This window comes from Chaetodon trifascialis, chromosome 1 (genome assembly GCF_039877785.1).
Source record: "Chaetodon trifascialis isolate fChaTrf1 chromosome 1, fChaTrf1.hap1, whole genome shotgun sequence".
In the NCBI taxonomy this organism is placed as follows: domain Eukaryota; kingdom Metazoa; phylum Chordata; class Actinopteri; order Chaetodontiformes; family Chaetodontidae; genus Chaetodon; species Chaetodon trifascialis.
In genome coordinates, this window is record NC_092056.1 from 15,144,684 (window position 1) to 15,158,423 (window position 13,740).

A 13,740-nucleotide genomic window follows, 5' to 3' on the forward strand; every position below is an offset into this window, starting at 1 on the left:
ACTGGTGTCCTCTGATCTGGCTAAGCCTCTGTGAGGTAAGAAAGAAAAAGAAAGGGGAGTATCCAGCAAAGTGTGATATAAGACACAAATGTCTGATGTTAGTACAGACAGCCTCAATAAATGTTATTTCCAATTGGAGGGACGGGGACTATTTCAGGGGGGAGGAGGGGGTTTGCAGACCCCTGTAACAGTCACTTAAGTTAAGCACTAGTCTGCCAGGCCTGCTGCCACACAGTAAAACTCATCTATAATTTGTGATGAGTGTAATGCCATCTCCACTTCATGATTATGTGATATTCTTCACCTTCTGCCATAGCCAATGAGGCCAAGAGCTGGCAGTCTTAATGAGGTGCCTCAGAGTTCAGCTTAGGGGAAGGAGAGGTGGGAAGATGGGTGTGTGGACAGAAGAGGAGGATGAGAGGACGAGGAGTGCGGGGCCTTACGCAAGCTGGATAAAACTGCTAATCACAATATGGAGGAATACATAAAATCTTGAGCATGTTTGGTGAATTATTATCTCAATAAACTATGATTGAGTGTAGAGTGCTAAAAGTCAAGGAGTTTAAAATCTGCTGAAATGAGACATGGTCACAATAAAACAGTGAGGCAAAGTCATTAAGTCCTTGCTCAGTGCTACAGACCCCCCAAAAATGCACTTGTTAAGGGAAGCATGGCATCCTGGTGTGGCGGAGGATTATGTCCACCAAGGAGATCTCATGAGAGAGCCCCTTAGACTCATTTTCAGTGAAGTGCATTGCCGTGCGCTTATGTCTGGTCTAGATGTTATGAATAAGTAAATAACAACATTTTTCCAGTCGTTTAATCTCTGAGCACTGCAATTAGTAAGTCTGTAGTTTGTGCTGCCTTTTTTCAGCCCTTATTATTGTTATTGAAATGTCACGCTCTTATTTAGCTCAAGGATGAATAATAAATAAGCTATAATTACTGTCTTGAATGAGCCGACGGCTTGGCTGGGTCAATGGTAAAGGGAGACCTGCTGCCCCCCCCTCCACTCTCTCTCCTTTCCTCTCTTCCCCTTCTTCTACCTCTCTCTCTTTAATTGGATCTTGTAATTAGTTTCTCTGATGGATCTGGGAGGTCTGAGGCATCCTCTACAGCGTTCATTAGTGTTCTTGGAGGAGGGCAAAGCTTTTTAAAAGCTCTGCCTGCTCCGTCCCTCACATGTCATAACACCAGATATGACTCTGCCCAAATACAATAAGAGCACCAGTCTGTCTCGTCTGGCTCAGGTTTGCCTATATTCCGCCAAAATACAGCAGCTAAGCACTGTGGGCCTTGAGGGGAACATTAAGGCAGTCCCTGTATAATACACAGAAATGCACTCTTTTTCATCGTTTATCTATTTAGGAGAACTTTGTGCTCCAGCTAAGAGAATCCAGCACTGCACATTAAAAGCCTATGTAGCGACGGTTAGCCCAGTGAGAGATTAAGAGATTCTCCTTTCTTTTAAAGAAAGCAAAGGACTATCAGACACATCGAGACGGTGCTGCAGGTAGCAGTGTGATCTGAAATCTGAAGTAAAATGTCCTTTAGGCTCACTATTAGAGAAGTGACCAGCCTCTACAAATTCTTTTTTTTCTTTTTTTTTTTTTTTTTAGATGCACACACACACACACACACACACACACACACACACACACACACACACACACACACACACACACACACACACACACACACACACACACACACAATGTTCAGACCTATAATATACAACCCCCCTGTAGCACCCCAACACCGTTTCCCCCTTTTCCTCTCCACCCTCCGCTGGCCAGGCTACACTAGACATCTCTCCCTAATCAGCAGCCTCGTCTCGCTCAGACTGGTTGCCATAGTAATATGCCGGCTGGTCGACATGGCAACCACTCTGAGGTCCACTATTAAATGAAGAAGAGTGGAGGGAGGGATAGGGAGAATAGAGTTGGGATGAGAGAGAGAGAGGAAGAGAGAGGGAGGGAGAGAGAGAGCGAGGAGGAACGGGAGAGACAGCGAGAGACAGAGAGAGATTGTCCAAGATGGGGGAAGGGGGTATCAGGGGTGGGGTGGTGGTGGTGGGGGGGGGAGCACAGAAAACTGAATAAGGGGGAAAAAAGCAGAGAAAAATGAGTACAAGAAACAGGAGAAGAAAAAAGGAGGGGCAGCTGGAGGAGATAGAGAGCATCAGTCGTGCTGTTTGAGCTACCTATCGAGTCGTACGCTATTAAAAGCCTCTGATACATGTCGCAACAATGCCATTAATGTAATGCATGACGTCATTTACTCAAAGTCCTTACACTTATAAATTTCTGCACATGAAAAATGCATGTGCAGCCTGTCCCGATGCAGATAAAGGATCGTAAACTAATATCATGTTCTAAGAGCTACTTACAATATTATTGTCAACCCACATCGGACATATTGAAAAAAATGGTACAAAGAAATGAATATTTATAAAGTGCAAAGGTTTTATGGACCAGAAGCCTGTGATAATGATCAGTGAAGGCACGTGAAAAGTTTATGTTAGAACAAGATAAAAGGGCCATATTAGATTTGATTTAATTTCCTTTGGAACCAAACAAGGAAGCAGTTGTAGTGTTTTATCAACATCAAAACACTGCCCTTTAAAATAACATTATTTTCTGGCAGCATCCTGAATGTGTGTTATGCTTTCAAAACGTCCGGCACCTCCCTCTCGCTCCACTCAGTATGGCAGATTGGATGGGATATGTAAAATGTGTCCGTAATTTCAAAATACAGTGCAGGCCTGGCAGTTTCTGGAGCCATTCTGTCATTGTGCCATCACTGGTGCACCCTCTCCAAACTGAATTCACCAGGCCACACATATCTCCATGTGTCTACTGCAATCTGCCGCCATCACTCCTTCCTCACCCCTTTCTCTCCTCATTTTTTATTTGCACCTCACCCATATCTTGGGGTCTCCTACTACCACTGTGCATTTTCCCCCTTTTATCACAGTCCCTCTTCTTTCTCTTTGACTGGATCTCTCTGTCTTGCTTTGCCTGAATGTCTGATTCTTTAATGAATGAAATGCCATTCCATCAAGATGCCACCACAGCAGTGACACAAAATAGCATTTGTTGCCTTGTGTGTGAAAGTCCTTTATGAATTGGAGCCCTCTCTTTTTCCCCCGGAGCGTCTTATGAAAGATAGCTAATTGCATGTCCACATTGTGCCATCAGTCCCTGCTTCCCTAGCGCACCATTCAGAGGCAATTAAAGTGAGCTTAAACAGAGTAAGAAAGTGCGTCATCCTCTTAATGCAATTAAGGAAGTGTGCACACAAATATACAGTAATACTCAGAAACACAAAAACAGGAACGCATAGAAAGAACACAGAAAAAAAGGCAAGCGGAAAGGGTTCATTTATCAGGCAGTGTTAGCTCTTGGCTTTGCTTCATCATATGTGACAGTATCTTTCATAGTCTGGGTTTCTTCGCTAAACTAGATTGTGTTAAGGGTTTAAAAGAAAAACATAAAACTGCCTTCTGTCTAGGCAAATTGTAATCATTTTTGCTTTTAAATATTGCAAAAGGCTCTGTGTGAAGGTAAAAATGTAGTTGCTTTCTGTATGTATACCCCCCAAATCATCTTTCAAGCTTTAATATGGACTCTTGTACTTGCTTTGACTTCTGAATGTCAGTCATGAACTATGATATTAGCATTTTTACATTTATACTGATTGATTCATAGTGCTATACCTGACTGGTTTTAAGTGGCCTTCTGAGGCCAGTTTCCACAAATTTTGGAAATCTTTCAAATCTTCAGTTATTATTCTGGGAAAGCTAACATACAAATCACTGGCCTTGCCTATGCAGAGAAATTCTTCCCAAGCTCCTGAATACAGCAGGAAGAATGCAAGTATAACAGGTATGTACTGTGGTTAATAGCAGAAACAGTTTGACTAAAAAAGCCTGCATTTTTTCTGTGTGTGTGTGTGTGTATGTGTTGTTGGTGTTGTTGTTGTTGCAGGTGGTGAAAAATAGCTTCATATAATAAACAACACACCTTGAAGCATACACACACACACGCAGGGTCCTGTGACTCACAAGGTGAAATGACAGGGCTCTGGTCAGACACATGGGTTATTTTCACAGTAACAGTCATGCTCCAACACTTAAGCCCTAGCCTCTAGCATACAGTATGTGATTACAAGCACTAAATGATCAGCTAAAATCAAGCAAGGCTTCATTACAACACTGCACACCAATTTGAGAAGTGGAGGCTGCTAGTTGTAGGATAATTTCACGTTTGCAGATGCCTTGTGATTTGTGGGAAAGCCTAACTTCCACCAATCTCTTCTTATTTTAGTGGTAGGCAAATTTAATTTGAGTTGATTTTGACTCATTTTATAGTGCCTATTTAGGCTGGGGAATAGTTTGGGAAATCTCGCCATTTGTATCTCTCATTTCAGCATTTTGTGTGCTAGCCTCATCTTCTCAATACCTTCGTCAATATTTAGTGGCACAGCCATCCCTGGCCAGAAAAGAGTAGAAGCTGCCCAGCTTATGGAGGCTGATATGACTGTACTGAAAATGACAACACAGTAGGCTCCATGTAGTTGACACTACATGGACGACTGAATTACTCATTTGCTCAGTTTCACATATACACACTGACATGAATGCAGAAGCACATTCATGGAAATAACTGCCTTACACAGGTCACAAGCAGTACTATGGCATACACACAGTGCTATCTTTTGTTAGACATGAAGGTTCCATAATTAGCATTGATCTGCTCATTATGGCGTGTTACTCACCAATTGGATTTCCCTAAGTTTCAAGTCAAGTTTATTGCCTTGTAAGTGACAGGACCTAAACTGAGATGTCTAGCAACACATCGGTCTCATCTGACCTAATCTTCCTATGAGTCACCATTCGACATACAGCACGCAGTACACAGATGACAACGCAAGCATTCACACTTATACTGTAGCACACTTACGAATGAAGTGCAGCTGCTAAAAATCATTTCTAGCTCATGCTTTATATTTTTCAATTCACAGTCCCAGAGTATTGTTAGTTTTTGGTCTTTCTTTGACCTTTTCAGTTTTGTCTTTTGTCACCAAAACGATGTGGTTTTTGTCCACATGCATGTAAAGTTCACACACACACACACACACACACACACACACACACACACACACACACACACACACACACACACACACACACACACACACATATATAAATACTACAGGTGTTACAAGCAGCAAGTAGTCATGCAGTGTACTGTATCTCTGTGGCATTTTGATGCCGTGAAGCCAATTAGGCTATTTTTACCTTTTCAAGACAACTTTTCTGTGGAACACAAATTCATTATCATTTTCAACAAAAAGTTTCAAGGGTTGAGGTGTCAAGGGTATTCTTGTGTTCTATGAAATCAACGTAAGAAAGCCCTTCAAAGCTGGTACACTTTCCTTACAGGCCGAAAGTAAGGCAAGTAATTTGACTTATATGATAAAGAAACTGTAACTGAAAATTAATTCAAGACTTTCAAAGCCTTGGCTATGGGCTTTTGCATTAAATCGAGATACCAATATATTATTACGTTATTGAATTCTACCTTACAAATTCTTAACAGGGTGAAGAGCCTGATTACACTGATAGACCAATGCAGAACAAATGTTTCGAAACGTCTGTGACAGTGGCCTGTGTGCTAGAGCTCACATATACCTTCTACTCTGACTCTAAAACACTAAAGGGACACAGGAAGTCGAAAAAAAGAGCAGCAATGCTCTCCTACATTGACAAGATGTGCCTTCCCAGTGCTGTGCATTGTGAAAGCAAGAATGTCTGTTCTGTTGGACTATGGATATTTGTTTGTACTGTCAGAGAGCAAGACTTTGCTGTGGCCGCTGTGCCCTGGGGGCCAGGGGCTCTCTGTGGCAGAGGGGGCATGCTGTCTGTATATGTATATCTGTACAATGCATGGAGGGACCCAAAGGCAGAAACTGTGACCCTAAGAGTGCTTAGGGCTCTCCTCAATTAGCATGCAGCACTGCCTCCCCAACCACGTCTGCTCATGCAATTAAAAACTGGCCAATTTATTAGACCACAGAGTTTGTTCCACTAGTATGACCCCCCGATGTTGCTGTCCTCTGCCTCCCAAATCTCCCCACACACACTGACCTCTTCTGTGTACGGGGATATGTTTCATTTAAGCCATTTCTGCAAGTATTAAAGAGAAGTCTCTGATGTATTTTGAGCAAGCAGTTAATTACAGCTGGGTTGTTGATTTATCTGAAGAGGAGGGCTGGTGTCTTGATATTGACTTCTTCATTTATTCATCTGAGGTATACAGTGAAGAAGAGGAAGAGGAGGAAGAAACAGGAAAAAAGAAGCGGAGTTTAATTTAAATATACTGTTTATGTAAATAAAACATATGATGTGATGAATAACAATAAAGCAATTGTATGTATGTTTTCACACACATCGTGGATGAACCACAAATGGTTAATTTCAACAGTTAATTTGGATAAACCAGACCATAATTATCGCAAGACAGACGGAGAAACATACAACTACAATTCTTTTCACCCCGCAGTTTGCTTAGGGCTACACTCTAGACCTTTTGTAGTCCTGGACAAGCTGGGCTCTAAGCCCCAGGGCATCCTGAACAGAGCCAAATCTGAATTCACCTCAATCTTACTGTTAGCCCACAGCTAGCTAACGCTGCTGGGTGTGCCAGATGATCCTGCAATTTAGCCACAATGTAGCAGAGTCGCTACTTAAACACGTGAGTGGTTGTCAACATACCAAGAAAAAAGCTGCCAACTGCAAAGGTAAATTTGTTTGGTTTTGTGATAATAATAATATGTGTGTTTACTCTCTACAGTAGTACATATTATTATAGATTATTCACTGGTTTAAGGGTTTTCTATACACCGCCTTTCAAAGCCATTGTAATGCAGAAAATTACATAAAATGACAAAATGTCACAGAAAGAGGAAACATTTTCAACTCTCTATCACATGTAAAAGACTCCATACAACCATGAATCACTGCAACAAATAATTCTACAAATCAAAACAAGTGGGTTTGCTGTTCTATGAAATGACTCTCAGACTCTTGATATGATTTAGTAGCAAATTCAGTATATCTGGAAATATGCTGCAGCTGCATTGAAAGCCCCGGAGAAACAGTGTGTAAATACTTGTTGGAATCACTTCGTAAAAGTGTGGCAGATAACTTGTTTTAGCTGGTTTCCAAAATTATGCCGCGACAGTTCCAAAGACAAACGGACAGCAGCTGAGCAGACATACATGCAGACTATTCATAGCTGCCTCACAATGAGCTACTTGACTGCAATGGGGGCTTTGTCACCTCTGTTATTCAGCCAGCGCAGTCACCATCACAACCTATTCTGACACCAAATGTAAAGTCCAACTGCCCTCCAAATCCCTCCCAATTATAAAAGGTCCTTGAGTTGCTGTTTTGCCCCCTCTCCAGCTCCTGTCTGATTACTGAGTGTGGGGCGAGCTGCGCAGGCAATCAGCCGCAAAGCGCAGAGGACCAGGAGGACTGGGGAAAAAATCAAATCCAAAACACTGCAAAAAATAAACTAAAGGAGGACTTCTGGACCGCAATTACAGGCCATCCAGCCAGGCCTCTGCTCCAGCACTCAAGAGCTGCCGTGATTTCCGACAGAAAAGGTTATTAGTTTTTATTGGAGGAAATAGATGCTGGGTGGCTTTAAATGGCACAGTAATGCGGGGGGCTGGAGGGAGGCCTCCTGACCCAGGTCTCCCAAGGGTACCATTGCACTGCCGGAGGGACACACAGAAGCCATCTCACACCCTCTCTCCTTCCCCCAGCCCTCATGCCCTACAGCTCCTGCTTGAACTCCAAGGCAGCGCCCTGGTCTTCGGCCTTGAACTCGACCTGGACACCCACTTCTTTTTTTCTGACATCCCTTTAAACATAGGCATCGCTGCTGACGAGGTTTCTCCAGCCTCACATCCTTCCTCTGTCCTAACTTCTCTGGTGAGAACGTCTGGAAAACACTGTCATCCTCTCGGTTTTAATATTTCATCTAACTCAGGCTTGTGGCTACTTTTTGTCGAATATTGAGATGTTTTTGGGACACAATTAGCTGCATTTGTTTTTGAAAAAGAAGTGATTCATGTGAAACAAATATTAATCGTTTTGAAATTACAACTTGCTTCTGCAAGTGCATTTAAATTAAAAGTGTTGTCACAAAATAAAGTGAGCAAAACCCTGGTGCTGACATGGTTTTATTTCAAACAATCCCTTTACATTCATATTGTGCCACATACATTTTACCACTACATTTTCAGTGCTGTGTTTGTGTATCTGTGTATACACACACACACACACACACACACACACACACACACACACACACACACACACACACACACACACACACACGTGCATATGCCTCCAACATAGCAGTGGCACATGTGAAAACATTATCAGCGAGCGTGGTGGCTGCATGTTTGCTTGGCTCGGTGTAATGACTGTCTACAGATTTCCTGTCATAAGCACGTGAGTCTGTGGCTCCAGAAGGAGACGAGAAGCATGCAACCATATTTGCCTTTGTGTTGGGCTGCCAGTGTGTGTGTACTCTGCTGTGTGTGACGTTATTCCAGAATGTGTAAGCTATGATCTGCGTGCACCAGATGAAGTGCTCTCAATGGGGGTCGGTGTGTCAGTATCCAGTGATAGGCAGTAAGGCATGCCTTTATCAGTCAGAGGAAATACACAGAAATGTTTTGAATGATTTTACTGTGACTGTATTCCATGCATACAGTATGATGCAACATCTCAGTCTCTCAGGTGTGCAAAATGCAATTACTCTGATTAGGATTGTGTGTCAAAATGTGTCACTGTATGTCGAGGTAGATAATGTTGATGCCATCTTTTGTGAGTGTGTGCGTGCCGGTGTGTTTGTCTTCATTGTGCTTGCTGCCCATACTCTCCTCTCCTAATCTGTATTCAGGGCAGGTAGGCTCCAGCGTGGACCCATAGCTCAGTAACTAATGGAGGGGCTGATGGGCGCCTGATGACGACCACAGGGCCATTTGTACACACGTACACACACACACACACACACACACACACACACACACACACACACACACACACACACACACACACACACACACACACACACACTGCACATATACAAACACTATGGTCATTTCCAGCCATATCTGCACCCTGCATCATGGAGGCAGCAGCCAGGTAAGTTAATTACATGAACATTTAATACTGTCAATTTTTTGCAATGTGATCAATTTGATCATCTTTCTGAGACAGTGAGTAACAATTACAGCACGGGGCATCATCCTCTTCTGCCACAGTTGATTCTGCTGCAACTGTTGTTGCTGCTACTGCTTAGATTTCTGCCTTTAATTGCCTCCACTGCAAACTTTTCCAGCGAACCACTGCCCCTCTAAGTTGATTGCCAGGAAGTGCAGGGAATTAGAAAATTAATGTCACACCAGGGTCAGTGCATTAGAGTGGTACACACATAAACTAGTCCAAAGGGTTTGTTCTCTAACTTGCAATCAGACTGTTACATCGGTGTTTGAATACATATTGTTTTGCAGAACTTTCTGCCTTAGAATTAATTCACTGCATATTAGTCTCATTGTCTAACACAGTTATAAGTGTTTATTTCTGTTTTACACAAAGACTGTTTTAACCAAACCAAAAGCTCTCCCCAAAACAAAACAAAAACAAAAAGAAAATGAGGTCATAAAAGTCAAATATGTGGACCTAAGGAATACCCTCAAAAACTTCACAGCTGTCTTTCATGTACCAGCAAGCCTGTTTGCACAGTTTCCATCCACTTTTCTCCTGTCCTCTCATGTTCTATCTTGACATCTTCTCTCATAGTGCATCTGTGGATCTCCTCTAGTCTTTTTTTCTTTTCATTTCCCTTCCTATCTTTTCCTTTCCTTTCATATTTTTTTTCCTTTCCTTTCCTTTCCTTTCCTTTCCTTTCCTTTCCTTTCCTTTCCTTTCCTTTCCTTTCCTTTCCTTTCCTTTCCTTTCCTTTCCTTTCCTTCTCCTCTGCTGAGCTTGGGCCAAAGAGCTGACAGCCAGTGACCTAGGGGCCTCCAAGGCTCCAAGGGAGAAAGGTAATGGGCCCAACCCCGGAACGCACTCTCACTCTCGGCACACATGGGGCTGCCGGCAGCTTTGATCCAGTAGCCCCTGCTCAGGTCTCCTGACGCCCGGTGAGGAAATTCATAGGAACAACTGGAAGAGGCCTGTGTTTATTCAGCTCCTTTAATGAGGAGGGAGACGGATTATCGGGGGCCTGGATCTCCCCAAAAAAACACAAGGAAAGAAAACTGCTGCTCCTTCCAGATGTTGTTCTATCACCGGTCACTCGAAAAGAATCCGAGATAGAGAGAGAGAGAGGGGGAAGGTTTCAGTATGCAAGAGGGAGAACTAGTGGTCGGCAGGAGAATTTCCTCGTGTTTTCTCTGTTCTTCTGTCTGGCCAGATGTGGGAGCTGGCCAGCCCTCTCTGGGTGAGCCCAGAGGAGAGCAGCCGCCCAGGCACGGTGGGGAAATCTGGGGGCTCTAGGAGGGAGCTTTGCAGACATTTTTTTTTTTTTTTTTTTTTGTGGCGGGGGTTGTTGTTACACGGTGTAGGTTATCAAAGCTCCAAGGCATAAGCTTTACTTTAAGCAATTTGTGCTGTCTTACAGAGAAAAAGAAGATATTTCCTGAGCCTGTCATACAACCTCTAATGTGTTATTTTTTCAATTTTTTACACATAGGCTCATTGTAACCTTAATTAACGTGGCGAAGCAAGTGACGTAGGAACTGACATGTGAAGCCTGTCTGTACCGAGAGTCGAAACAGAAGCCCGATCCAGACATACTGCGGCCTAGCATACAACTACAGGTGGTGGAAAGGTGGAGCCTCATTAATGGTGAAACTACTGTACCTGCAGACTCGGGCTGTGTGTCAGGCTCTTGACCCTTTTGCCAGGAGACTGACCAGATCAATACGTCTCTGTATTGTCAAACCATTTAGGAGAGGATTACGGGTCAGCCACTGGTCACAGATCCTCACACACAGAGGGCAAAGGTCAGTCTGCGGTGCACATCTACATGCGATTTCCACACATCAGATCTTGTTAAGAGTATCACCTGAGGTGGACAAACAGCTTTAAAGCGCAGTCTGGAGTGACCCAAACTCATTCCAGCCTTCATCCTTTTTAGGTCCCACTCGGATCAGTCCCTGTTATAATGATGACCCTCCTCATCTTTGCCCTCTGAACTGCTGTCTGTGCGAGGTTCAAGGTCAGGACAGTGACTGGTTGAAGAGGAGGTGTATTTGTGTGAAGAGGCTCGTGATAGGTCAAGCTCTCAAAAGAACAGTAAGCAAGCATGAAGATGTTGACAATTAAATTACTCTGTAATGGTTATCCAGACTCATGTGCACGTACATATCCATAAAGAACTGTCGCGCCTGCTTGTGCAATCAAACAAATGATCATGTAAGTGCACTTCAGAGCTATAAAATTACACTTGAGTAGATTATTGAATTAAACAAAATAAAACACCATTTCACTGGTGTTGATTAGTACATCGGCTCAATACAGACAGCTAATTAGAAAGGATTGCTTGAATTGTCAGTCGTATTAAGCCATCATAAAGCTATCACATAAGAACAGCTCGTGTTCATGTAATTATCAGCTTGCCTTAAAATCAATCCTACTCTGACATTAAAAAAAAAAAAATGTAAATGCTGAATGCGTATCTAAGATATCAATAAACAAGTCTTCAGTAAGATAGAACAATTAAATCAACCACCATTGCACATAAGATTACTTGCTGACTCAATATGTTCTCTTATTTTCTTAAGATTTAGATCATTTCACACTATCCTGATAATACATTATGATCAGATTTGTTTTTTCTGATAATGATTTGTGACTGAGATTTAAACTTGTTGAAATATGACATTAAAGTAACAAATGTGGGAAAAGGCTTTGCACATTTTTATATCACTATTAAGTACACACAATATAAAACCACACGGCATTAATTACATCTTTGGACTGCGATGACCTGCGGACCCTTTTTTCATTTTCTATTATGTGCTCTAAAAAGGTAAACAAAAAGATGGAATATGCTAATATAAATGGTTATTGTATTATATATTCATACATATCTGGAAAATAATCAGTTTTGTAATATTCTCCTTGATGCGTTTGAGATATTTATTTTACCTTGTTTTATTTTAGGTCAAGAAATAAATGCAGACCTTTTGATTATCTTTTTTACTTCAACATTGGGACAAATGATACAATCATTCACTTGTTTGTTTACTCGTGTATTTAAGATGGAGCTTGTCAGCCATCTCAGTCGTCAGGATTAATTGTAATAAATCAGTTACTTTGTAATTAGATGATAGGATGTTTGCTGGGTTTTACCATTCACTCACTACTTGCAGTTTGAGGAAATAATGTAATTCATGAAGGAAAAAATGAAGATAATCATACATCAAGTGTATCTGTTCCACCCGTTCACACATTATTCAGAGTAAGGACATGGTTCATTCCAAAAACATGCTCTTTTTGACAACAATACAGTATGGTTTAGACGTAATGGGACATGCACATGTAATGGATATATCAGTAAAAACTTTCTGTGCACCCGCTCTCGTAGGTTAAACTCTAACCCTCGAGCTGATCTTTTTTTTTTCCAGTAAAGTTCTAAAGAGATTGTTTGGAGATTAAATCTCTACAACACAAACTTTCCTCATGAAAGTCTTACTCCCAAAGTCTCACACATGTGGTGAACCTACAAGACAAGAAAAAAGCAGAAAGAAAGAAGAAAAAAAAAGTTTCAATGAAACACTTACCAGCTGTGAAGCAGAGGAGACCGTCCTTCACAGTCCTGCAAAACATGAGAAGTACATCATTGTCCACAGTCTTCAATTGTTCTTCAAATAGTTGTGTCTAAGAAAACAAAAGTGAACCACAGGTCTCCCTCTTCATGTTGCTTTATTACAATTACAATTCATACGATTTTTCCAACATCCATCTTACTGACCAATAATATCTGCCCCAAGGCTGTACTAAGGCTGTACAAGATCTTATGTTTGAATGGATAAAACCTGAATAATCTGGCAAATCACAGCCATTATCACCATATTGTTATTTTGCATTCATTTCTGTCTGCAGGCTCTGAGATGTTTGTTATTATGAAGTTATATTATAACCTGAGGATAAGAAAAAGACACTGCACAGATATATTATGCATAAAATACATAACAGCCACCAGAAAGACTTCTTTCTCAGAAAAGAGAATGTATTTATGTACATCAAAAACTCCTCTTTTATACATCCGTTGCACTCTCGAGTCATCCAAAAGACTTTTGCAAAAAAAAAAACAAAAAACAACTACTGACTCCTGCACATTGTTCCTCAGTTATCCAAAATCTTAGGCCTCCTTCACCAATCATTAGAGTCCTTGGACCTCAAGCAAAACAAAAAACACTGCCCACTCAAATACACAAAGTTTCAAAAACAGCTTGTTCCCCACCGCTACTATGGACATTGTATTTGTAATATTGATATTTCTTATTCTTGCTCTTTCTTTTTGACTGTTTGTGTGAGAGAATGACGAATGTCCCCTTGTCACATACACATATCAAGAGCAAACCCCACGAGCTGTGGCAGTGCGGTCACAAAATTCAAACTTACTGTCTAACAGGCAATTTTCG

At 41.7% G+C, this 13,740-nt stretch overlaps 1 protein-coding gene across 1 annotated transcript in view; it reads right to left on the minus strand.

The window, feature by feature from the left end:
• The window catches only part of zfhx3b (zinc finger homeobox 3b), a 214,270-nt gene that overhangs the window by 184,597 nt on the left and 15,933 nt on the right, over positions 1-13,740 (minus strand). The window contains exon 2 of the mRNA XM_070960027.1: positions 12,877-12,911. The gene's annotated coding sequence lies outside the window, so the exon portion shown is untranslated. The remainder of the gene's footprint in view (positions 1-12,876; positions 12,912-13,740) is intronic.